At 46.6% G+C, this 8,391-nt stretch overlaps 1 long non-coding RNA gene across 1 annotated transcript; it reads left to right on the top strand.

The window, feature by feature from the left end:
* Positions 1-5,698: 5,698 nt before the first annotated feature.
* LOC140699726 (uncharacterized) lies at positions 5,699-8,059 on the top strand. The gene is made up of 3 exons (XR_012077972.1): positions 5,699-5,792; positions 6,603-6,946; positions 7,703-8,059. It is a non-coding gene; the product is annotated as an uncharacterized lncRNA (long non-coding RNA).
* The last annotated feature ends 332 nt before the right edge of the window (positions 8,060-8,391 follow it).

The raw sequence follows: 8,391 nt of genomic DNA, 5'->3' as shown, positions 1-8,391 counted from the left end.
CGCACCCCGAGCCCCAGAGCAGACCACAGGCGGTGAAACACGGCGACGTGTTCTCAGGGCTCAGAGGACGGGACGACTCGGAGCACACCTTCCAACAGTCGGCAGTTCCTGTGTCCGTCTCTTTCATCTTTCTGTGTCGAGAGCACATAATCCTTCATCCTGATGTCTTTTTCTCCCCGTGCCGGCTCCGCCATGAGGCAGGCACCAGTCGGCAGCCCCACCCCGTGGACCGCTGGCTGCTCCTCCTCTGTGACAGGGGCTGTGGCACGGCCCTGGCCCACCCAGGGCAGCCGTCCCTCAGGCCGCAGAGTGCACATCTGGCTCCCAGGTCGTCCTCTGCATCGGAAGCGTCTTCCCCTCGTGAATACACCGCCGTAAAGAATCTCGTTTGGCCTGTAGCGCTGTTCCCACTGGCATCCGTTGGAAGGTTGGCGAATAATAATCCCAGCTGGCAGAGCCCCACGTCGTGAGCCCTGGCACCTCTCACCGTGGAGGCAGGACCCCCTTCAGACCATCACTGCTCCTCCTGTATGGAGGTGCTTCTCTGCCGATGCTACGTGATGCTCTGCTGGACCCAACACCAGGCATGGAAACTGTGGCGGACCCAGCCCCTCCAGGGAGGACGTGGGAAGAAAAGCACTACCTTCCCCAGGCAAAAGGTGCTGGTCCCAGCAGGAGCTAAAGTCTTCCCGGAAAAAGAGGAAGCCTGCCTGTGGCTGGTGAAGCCCAGCCGAGAGGCAGGAGGGTTTCTGCACAAAACTGTAGGCAGAATGACCGTTTTCTTGCTACTAGAAACCATTTCTGTGGTTCTTATGGAAGTGGCACTTTGTTGAGTGTTATAAAAACACTCCAGGCGGGGGTACAGCTAAGAGGTGGAATGCATGCTTAGCATTCACAAGGTCCAGGGTTCAATCCCCAGTACCCCCCATTAAAAAAATGAAATAAAATGAACAAACCTAATCCCCCCCCCAAAAAAAACCAAACAGAACAAGCAAAGAAAAAACACATTCATCATTGTCCCTGCCACCTGATATGAACTGCAAGGGCAGGACTTGTGTATAAGAACATTCAGGCAACCATACAAGTACATTTTAAAATCTCCAGATTGTGCACAGGCAAAAGAAAATGAATGTAAGTCATAAGAGAGCCTTTGCGGGGGGAACACGCATCCTTTTTCCAGTTAGAAAAGTTTCATGAAGGAATTTGTTTTATAATCTCTATACCCTAATTAATTTAATAACAAATTAAGTGTATGGTCAAGACTCTTGGTTGCAAGTGACAGAAATACAACTCAAATAAAGGGCAAAGTATTTGTTCATGAACACAGAAAAATTCAGGAGTAGACTTTCAGGTAAAACTGGTCCCAGACATTCAAACAGTGTCTTCAGGGATCTGTCTCAAGGCTTCAGCTTTGCCTTCCTCTCTCTTGACTTCATTCTCATTCCTGTTTTTTGACAAGATATTCACCAGAGGCTCTAGGCTAGAAGAGAGTTTCTCCGGCACATCCCCGGGGGCTGACCGTCTTGGCTGTGATAGGCTCAGCTGGTGACATGCGCTCATTGCTGAAGCAGTCAGGCTGGTTCACACTCTCATTGGCCAGACTGAGAGCACACGCCCATCCTGGGGCTCAGGGCGGGTAAGTCCCACCAGGACGACAGGGACAGGGAGTCAGGGACGGGTGCTCCCCTAAACAAAAGCCAGGGTTCCAGTATCACAGGAAGAAATGCACGTTGAACAGGCAAAAGCAACAGATGCCCATGACACTGTATGAAAATAATGTAAACTGTTGTGAAATTCTGACCAAGAACTACAGAATCAAGCTCAGCTGTGAGAGTAACTGCACGTGAGGTCAACGTGCAGTTTCTTTCATGGACTGTCTGATGGCTTTGCCACTAGTAACCAACTGGGCGATAAATTCTTTGTTTGGTTTGCAAATCAGAGTTGTCCAGTAACATTCATCCCTGTTTCAGAATATTATATAATTCCTGAATCCTTCTATCAGGAATAAAGGTGACAAACAGATGCAGATAAAAGATAAAATAAACAAAATAAAACAAAACCATTACAGTGAAATAGTTCTGTTTTCACATCATAGTTTCAGCAGGAAAACCTATTTGGCTGAGTTATTTTTGAACAGAGAGCAGACTGAAAAGGAAGAAATAAAACTGTTCCTGTTTTGAGATGGCATGAATGTCTATGTAGAAAAATCCCAAGGAATGTTCAAATGAGACTTCTAGAACTAATGAGCCATTTCCACGAGCTTGCAGGACACAAAGCCAACACACCAAAAAAAAAAAGCAATCACATGTCTACGTAGTAACAATAAACACTTGGAAACCAAATTCAAAATATAATACCACTACAAAAAAAAAAAAAGAAATACTTAGATATAATTTGAACAAAATACGTGCAGAACGTGTAAAAGCTGCAGATTGCAAATACCTGATGAAGAAATCCAAGAAGATCTAAGTAAATTAATAGACATATTGTGCTCATGGATTGGAAGACTCAACATAGTAATGATGTCAATTCTCCCTAAATTGACCTGTAGGGTTAATGCAATTTCCGTCAAAATCACAGTAAGGTTTTCTTTGTAGACATACACAAGCTTATTCCTTTATTTATATGGAAAGGCATAGGACCTAGAATAGTTAAAACAAGCTTGCAAAAGAGTAAATGGCGAAGCATCACTTTGCCTGATACTAAATCTACTATACAGTTACAGCAATGAAGATAGGGCGATACTGGAGGCAGAGACACGGAGGTCAGTAAGATGGGACAGAGGACCCACACAGATACGCCCAACTGATTTTTGACAAAGGTACAAAAGCAATTAAGTGAAAGGATGGCAGATTTTTCAACCAATGGTGCTAGAGCAACTGGACATTCACAGGCGAAAACAATGAACCTCCACCTTAACCTCACGCCTTATGCAAAAACTGACTCAAAATGGATCATGAATTTAAATGTAAAACAAAGCTTTAAAACAGTTACAAAAACATAGAAAAATATTTTTGAGGGCTAAGTCTAGGCAAAGAATTCTTAGATTTGACACCAAAAGCGTGATTCATAAAAAGAAAACTTGATACATCAGGCCTCAAATAAAAGAGCGGGCTAACAGGAGATTCCTCTAATGTAAAAGTGCTCTGAGAGGGGTCAGACGCCCGTGACTGGTCCAGCGGCTACGCGCCCATCAGGAACCTAGTCTCTCCCATCTCTCTCCTCCCTTGTCTTGGCAAATGACTTCCATCTGCAAGGCGGCGGGCTGGCCATTGCAATTCCTGCTGCTGTGTCTGAGTTCCAGACAGCACCAAAGGGGAAACAAAAGGAAGACAAAGGGCTTCCCATCCCATCCAAGTCAGCTTCCTGTAAGCAGCCTCCTGCAAAGTCACACAAAATACTTCTGTTTACATCTCAGCGGTCAGAATTTAGTTACCCGGCTACACTTAGCACATGAAGCTGGGAAACTCAGTCTTCTGCTCCTGCCATCTCTGTCAGTCAGTACTTGTGTTGTTGGAGCCCCTGAATGATTCAGGGCTCAAACATGACAGAAGTTTACCTCACTCACAGAAGGCCCACAGTGATGTTCTTGATTGGCAGGAGGTTCTCCAGGCAGTGATTGAGGGACCCAAGTTTCTTCTATCTTGTGCCTCTGTCATCTTGGACACTTGACTTCCAAGATCTTCCCACTTGTCAGCATCCAGCAGTGGAGGGGGAACGAGCATGGAGAACTGGCCAGGGAGGTTCCTGTGGGCCAGCACCAGAAGTGACACACACCACTGCCACCCACTGAAGGCCAGAACTCAAGCACATGGCTGGGTATAAGCAACTGCAAGGGAGGCTGGGGAATGGGGCCCAAGAAGGCACGGGTCGGTGACCAGCAACTAGGGCAATGAGCCCAGCCGAAAATGAGGAAAGAAAAGAGGGTGGACATTGGGAGATGGAGCGGTTTTGGTCACAGGAGGCCAGAGTGGGCACCAGGAGACCCATTGCATTGGAGGGCTCCAGACAAGGGGGTGAAGGAGGAGCCGAGCCCAAGGCTGGCTCCTCAGTGACCACAACTTGGTCGTACGTCTAACAGACAGGAGAACAGAGTGGCAGGACTGGAGGGCCGGGGGGGCGGGGGAGGAGCTCAGGGGAAGGCATGCTGGTTGGCCTTGAGATGCATGAGTGGAAATGGCCAGGAGGCAGCTTGGAAGGTGCAAGTTAGAGTTGGGCAGGGGGGTCGAAGTCATATATGACAGTGAACAAAAGCAATGAAATGCATGAGGCCTCTGAGGGGTTGGTATAAATAGAAAAAACTAGAAAACCAAGGACTAAGTCTTGGGCAATGGATATACTGAAAATATCAAAATATTCCAGGAATACTTACTACGAACACACGAGCCTAAACAAAATGAGGTGTCAGTAGCAGGGCTGTGTGAAGACTGCTGTGGTTCTTGGAAATGCTGCGGGCATTTTTGCCTTTGTGGGCCCCTTCCTCCATTAAAAAAGAAAAAACACATTAAAAAATTATTCCCTACAGCTGCAGTGGCACAGAGACAACTACAACCTAGACCGAATTAATTATTCTACATCCACTATCATGATATGATTTTCTCCCTCTGATTTTAAAAGAAATGAAGATTAAAATATCAATTAGTATATTTCACGGGTCCCTAGAAGTGTCAGAAAGCCAATTGTGTCTAATGGTGTGAACAATCCAAAATAATGGGTAGTTTTTAAAAAAATCAGTTGACTTCAGAAAATGTGTCTGGGTCTTTAAGGGGAGGTCTGATTTTTTTTTGTAACAGTTATAAGTGAATATTTTAATTAACCTTGATTCTCATGGTGCACAGCCTTTGTCCCGCTGAAGTGGCCCTAAGCTGAGACGTGTGACAGTGGGGATTTAGGGCGGGACGGAACCCACAGTTGTCCTACTTGACTGTGTGAGAAAGCAACTTTAGTTTTTAAATGCATTTTCTGCATTTCTACCTCTCAGGGCATCCGATTCCCTTGTTAAAAGGCATCTGGTACATTCCAAGAGGAGTTGTTTTCAGAACTGTGTGTGTGTTTGATGTTCGGGGGGCTTGATTCTTAAGCCTGTTTTCCGAATAAAGTGAAATTTAGACGGTAACGGTAAGGAATTTCAGGTCTCAGATGAAGCGAAGGATGGATGACAACTCAGGCGATCTTAAAGAGATTCCAGGAAGAGCAGCAGGGCTCAGGTGTCAGGAAGGTCACGCAAAGGGACAGAGGTGAGGAAGTGCCCGGACGTCACAGCTCCAGGCAGGGCTGCAGCCGTCCACTGAGCGTCCACGGTGCGCTGTGTGCTGAGCCCTCCAGCCTGGAGGACACGGCGGGGCGGGGGGTGGGGGGGCGGAGAACAGACAAAACACAGTCACGGGACTTCTCAAGTTCTTAACGTCTATAAATTCAACAGGTCCAGGATATTACTTCAAGAGCTAAAGTGAGAAAAAAACTCAAGGAGTAACAGTGGCGGATGACTCAGAAAGGATCAGAGATAAGAGTGTCTTCGAGATGGTCACAATGAGGTCACCGGCTCTCTGGTGAGAACTGCTTCCTGGAGTGGTGGGTGTGGAAGGATGCTGAGTAGCAGAGGCTGTTCCTAAAGTCAGATCTTGAAGTCTGGCCCCGGGAGCCAGAAGAACTGGTCGGTTTTAGATCAAGCGCCTGCTTCAGCCTTGTCTGGAAGTACCTACACAGTAACAGCCAGTGTTTATAGAGTCTTGGGTCAATTACTCCGCCTGTCAACTTCTGCCGTCAGTATAGGTTTTATGCCCGTTTTACAGGTAAGGAAAATGAGGCACAGAAAGGGTAAGTGACTTACCTAGGATCACACAGCTGGTAAAAGTGGGAGCACAGGAATAAGAACTCGGGCTCTCTGCCTCCGGGTCCTGGGTGATATCTACCCAGGCTGAGTGGTCTCTGCACACATTGGTAAATCTCACCTTTGTCTGTCACAGGGTTTTATGGTTGTTATTACGTCAGTTTACAGAAGCAAGCAAGGTACAGGGAAGCCACCTGCCTGTGTTCACACAGTGAGGTGGCAGCAGATGCAGAACTGCCACCTATCACACAACATGACTTAAAACCGCAGAGAGGCTACAGACAGGGATCCGGAGCTCAGCACTGTGTGGCCTAGAGCCGGCAGCCCAGGGGAAGCTGGGACCCTGCGACTGGTAAAAAGAACAAACATTTAGCCGGTCTCCAGCCCATATCTGTCTCTGCCTCCTCACGCCCCCAAAGAGGAGAGCTTTCCTTAAGAAATGACTTGGTTCTCTCTGGATATTTAGAAAATGCTGGGGTTTCAAAGCCTTTCCCCGTCAAACCCAGACAGTCTCCCCTCTTTGGCCAGATGGATGGAAAGTGCATTCTGAACCAATAACATGACTACCTAACATTATTTAAAAATATATTTTAATCATATCTAATAATTACATAGGACACATTGGTCATACTGGTTTTTGTTTTGAGTTCCTAAGAGGAAAAACACAACCTAAGCATAAAGGGCTGTGATTTGCTTTTTTATCGTAAGTTAATGACATTAACTTATCAGCGTGGCGTGTGTGTATCTGACCTATTGGCCTTCCTCCGTCCAGGAAGGAGAATGCCTGCTTTGGAGGCGTGTGCACATGGACAAAGAGAACTGGAAGGGTCCCTGCCCTGATGCCTGGGTGATAAACCTAGGCCCTGGCTTTGCGACAGCAGTAAATGCTGCTTTTACAGTTGCCACAGCTTAAGGAAAATGGTGGTGACACATTCATCGGAGAAGCTGAAAGGCAGACAGTGTTATCAGCTGAAGAAAAATCGTGGTGTCAGCTTTGGTTACGTTATGGATGCCATGGTTAGGGATAAAAAGAGGTACCCGTGTCTACCTTTCCAATACAATCTGCGCGTCTTTAAAAAGAATGTGTTGGTGACATTTTTAAAGACCTAAAACCATGTAAGTATGCTCGAGAAACTTACTATTTTTTAATGATCTGGTAAATTACAGACTTTATATAAAGTGGTTGTACTTTCTTAAATAATTCTGAATAATGGCCTCCTCATTTCTCTCTTTTCTAAGGGATTCAGCGGCTTTCCATATAAAATGTTTTTAGAGCTCTGTAACAGACATAAATGGCTATTAGCAGTAAGAGATGATGATTATGAGGAATTAACGTGGAAATGACACTGGGCAGGGAGGCCCCGACGTCAAACCTGTGCATTTATGTCTCGAAGTCCTCTCCTTTGGCGTCCTGGTCTGAAACTCAGGCTGCCTGGTTTTGCTCCTTGACCTCATTCTATGTCACTACACAGCTTGAAAATGTACTGTGCTCCTGTGTGGTTAAGACAAGAATTTACCAGTCATTTTCCCTCCTGACCTACCTATTGTAAAACAATCTACAGTGATTTGCAACCTTTGCTTTCCTTCAGGACGACACAATGAGCTGCCACCTCCTGTGCTCCACTGGGGGTGGGGGTGCAGGGTGGGAGCTGGGGGGGGACGCAGGCACGGAACCCTGGCCTTGGAGGTAGGTGTGGGGGTGCTGCTCCTCCCAGGCACCATCCCAGGGGCGCCTGAGGATGCGGTGCTGGCTGCCGGCCAGGTAAATTGGAGGCAGTCCTAGAAGTAAGAACATCCATCATGCTTAGTGAGATCTTCGGTTGTAACGGCTGCCTTGAGCCTCCAGACTTTTTTTTTTTTTTTTTAATAAAGCTCCTCCCGGTCCTGAAGCACTCTTTCCGCCTCTGCTGCCATATGTTTTTCCAGCTGGACCTCCACCAGTCTTCCGCTCTCCAGAAAGTTCTCATTCATTCAACCCAAGGGTATCTCAATGGCTTTTCTGAGGACTGCTGGAAGTTTCAGCAGGAGTCCTGGCCACATGGAAAAATACAGCTACTTGAGCTTACAGATGAAGGTCTCGAATTGGGAGTCTACCCTCAGGGGCTGTGCTTTCATTATTCAATTTAAATTTGGAGAAATGTAAATAAACATTTAAACGTGTGAAACTGTATAAGAAAAACGTCCTTATTAGCCTGCACTTTTAGTGATTCAGACGTCCTCACCAAATCCAACAGCAGGGAAATTTAAGAATGGTTTTTGTTCTTTAAGAACAGGCTTTTTTTTTTTTTTTTTTTTTTTTTTTTTTGTCTGAGGCCTGGAATCCACCCACGTGTTTACTCTGACTAGCCAGTGACCTCCGGACCTTGTTTTTCATTGTTCATCTTCTATTCACCTGGGGCACCGCGGGTGTTTTCGCTTTTCCAGATGCTGTTTTTCAGACTGGTTGATACAACGGCTGGAGTTACCACTCTCGGATACACTTTGGAGTTCCGGCCTCCGGGCCAAGGTTCACTGTCCCCAGTCCTAACCCAGCTGTGGGTTCTTTGTGAGTCAGACTTGGG

Source organism: Vicugna pacos, chromosome 11 (assembly GCF_048564905.1).
Source record: "Vicugna pacos chromosome 11, VicPac4, whole genome shotgun sequence".
Lineage (NCBI taxonomy): Eukaryota > Metazoa > Chordata > Mammalia > Artiodactyla > Camelidae > Vicugna > Vicugna pacos.
This window is presented reverse-complemented; position numbering and strand designations above follow the sequence as displayed.